We start from the raw sequence: 2,910 nt of genomic DNA on the forward strand, positions 1-2,910 counted from the left end.
GCTTACAAGTATTTGATTATACATAAATAGGAGAGAATCTTACGGCCGCGCTCCGGTCCGACCTGGACCGGCTTGGACCGAAACGTCGTCGTAAGCTCCTTTCTCCTATGTGTGGGTTATTTGTGTATTGTTCCAGTCACGGTATTGTGCCTTGTTGTTCTGTATATTTGATTATGTTTGCAATGAGAGGCAAACTAATGGGGATTGCAGCGTTGAGAGAGTTGAATACTGGTAATGGTGACAGAGAACTGACAGCACGGACCACCGTCCGTTGTAGGACGTAAATGAGTTATACATGATGTGTGAGGACTAAACAAAGTGTCAACTAACACGGTAAACCAACACAGTACGTCGTTTTAACTGATCTCGACTTAATAAACCTCGATTTAACTGATCTCGGTTTAGCAGACTTCAAAAATGTGGAACACAATCCACTGGGTCACGTGATTCGGAAACAAGGAACGAAGTCTGTCGTTGCTACGATGAGAGCGAAACAGTCTCATCTCCAGTGGCGAAACGTTTCCCTTTAATAAAGTAACATGAAGTGTACAAACATGTGTTCTCTTACGCGATGTCTTCTCTATCCACTTCGATCGCCATTACTGACTATCCTTTCGCCAATATTAGTACGTTATATTGAAGGGTTTAGCTATCCACAGGAAACTAACACCGCTTAAGTCAACGTCTCGCAGGGTGCCCACAAGCTAACGTCCTTGATAATAAAAATATCAGGTTTAACGAGGTCCGGATAATGGAGGTGCTGGAGAACCCGGTTTATGACCGCCGTAAAATGTCGCTGAAACATCGAGATCTGAGCTGGTAGCAAACCCGCTGACGCCTCCGAAGTCGAAGCTCTTCTGCTACTTCTTCTTTTGCTGTGGCTCCTGCTGATGCTTCTTCTACTTCTCCTGCTGCTCCTCCTGCTGCTCCTCCTGCTGCTCCTCCTGCTGCTCCTCCTGTTGTTGTTGTTGTTGTTGTTGCTGTTGCTGCTGCTGCTGCTGCTGCTGCAGTTGTTGTTGCTCCTTCTCCTCCTGTTCCTTCTCCTCCTCCTCCTCCTCCTCCTCCTTCTCCTCCTGCTGCTGCTGCTCCTCCTGCTGCTGCTGCTGCTCCTCCTCCTGCTGCTGCTGCTGCTGCTGCGGTAGTGGTAGCGTCTGCTTATACTACTGCTTTCACTGTTGTTTCTACCTGCATTACCTTTCTTTGTTCCTGCTGTTTCTGTTACAGTTGGTCGTGGTGTTGTTGATGTTGCAGCTATTATTGCTGTTCCTTCTCTTGTTCAATCCCCCTTTCTTGTAACACCTTCCTATTCTTGCTTGTTCTTGTTGTAAGTCTTCATAAAGACGTGTTTGTGTGTGTGTGTGTGTAAGTCTTCTGGCACTGGTGTGGCATTATCGGGTAAATCACCATTAACTGGCCCCAACACCTGCGCCAAGTGCCTGTTTAACACCCACCTCCGTCTCACTTCTTTCTTATTTTTCACTGTCTGCCCTTCCTCCCTCTCCCCATTCCCCCTCTCCCTCCCTCTCTCCCTTCCCCCTCTCTCCCTCCCTCTCCCCCTTCCCCCCCTCTCCCTCCCTCTCCCCCTTCCCTATCCCTACCCAACCCCCTCTCTCCTCCTCCAGGAGCACCAAATAATGCATGGTGATACGTGGGGATGACTTTTAAGTAAGTTTTCCTTAAAGTTTTTGAAATATATATATATATATATATATATATATATATATATATATATATATATATATATATATATATATATATATATATATATATATATATATATATATATATATATATATATATATATATATATATACATATATATATATATATATATATATATATATATATATATATATATATATATATATATATATATATATATATACAGTGGACCCTCGAATTTAGTCGTGCCTTTTCTGTATGCAAAACTATTTTTATTATCTATAAAATGTATTTTTTGTTAATATTTTTGGGTGTCTGGAATGGTTTAATTGGATTTACAATATTTCCTATGGGAAATATTAACAAAAAATACATTTTATAGATAATAAAAATAGTTTTGCATACAGAAAAGGCACGACTAAATTCGAGGGTCCACTGTATATGCAAAACAACCACTCTGAAAGAATAGTTCCTTGATAATGTGAGTAGTCACGAAAGCGCTTGGAATTTCTCTATTCTTTCAGAGTGGTTGTTTTGCATATTCTGAAATCACCTGTTTACTGTGATCTTATTGCATATATATATATATATATATATATATATATATATATATATATATATATATATATATATATATATATATATATATATATATATATATATATATATACTATGGTCTTATAAGGTTCATAGGTTGTTAAATGCTCGCTGATATAGAAAGTTTTGATCATTTTTACGTACGATAATTAAAAAATGACTTATATCTGTTGGGGTCGTTATTGAGTCAGGTACAGCACAGCCTGACGACACTGGAGGACAGGAGGGATAGGGAAGAACATGATAACGACGTATAAAGTATTGAGAGGAATTGACAAGGTGAACAGGGACAGAATGTTTCAGAGAGGGACACAGGAACAAGGGGACACAACTGGAAGTTAACAACTCAGATGAGTCATAGGGATGTTAGGAAGTATTTCTTCAGCCTTAGAGTTGTGAGGAAGTGGAACAATCCGGAGAGTGAAGTAGTGGAGGCAGCATCCATACATAGCTTTAAGATGAAGTAGGATAAAGCTCTTGGAGCAGGGAGAGAGTGGACCTAGTAGCAATTAATGGAGTGGCGGGGGCCAGGAGTTATGAATCGACCCCTGCAACCACATATAGGTAAGCACACGCACACACACACACACACACACACACACACACACACACACACACACACACACACACACACACACACACACACACACA

The 2,910-nt window shown here is 40.7% G+C and overlaps 1 pseudogene; it reads right to left on the bottom strand.

The window, feature by feature from the left end:
• Positions 1-860: 860 nt before the first annotated feature.
• LOC138853663 (vacuolar protein-sorting-associated protein 36-like) lies at positions 861-2,393 on the bottom strand (annotated as a pseudogene).
• Between the last annotated feature and the right edge of the window lie 517 nt (positions 2,394-2,910).

The sequence above is a fragment of the Cherax quadricarinatus genome, chromosome 37 (assembly GCF_038502225.1).
Source record: "Cherax quadricarinatus isolate ZL_2023a chromosome 37, ASM3850222v1, whole genome shotgun sequence".
NCBI classification, from domain to species: domain Eukaryota; kingdom Metazoa; phylum Arthropoda; class Malacostraca; order Decapoda; family Parastacidae; genus Cherax; species Cherax quadricarinatus.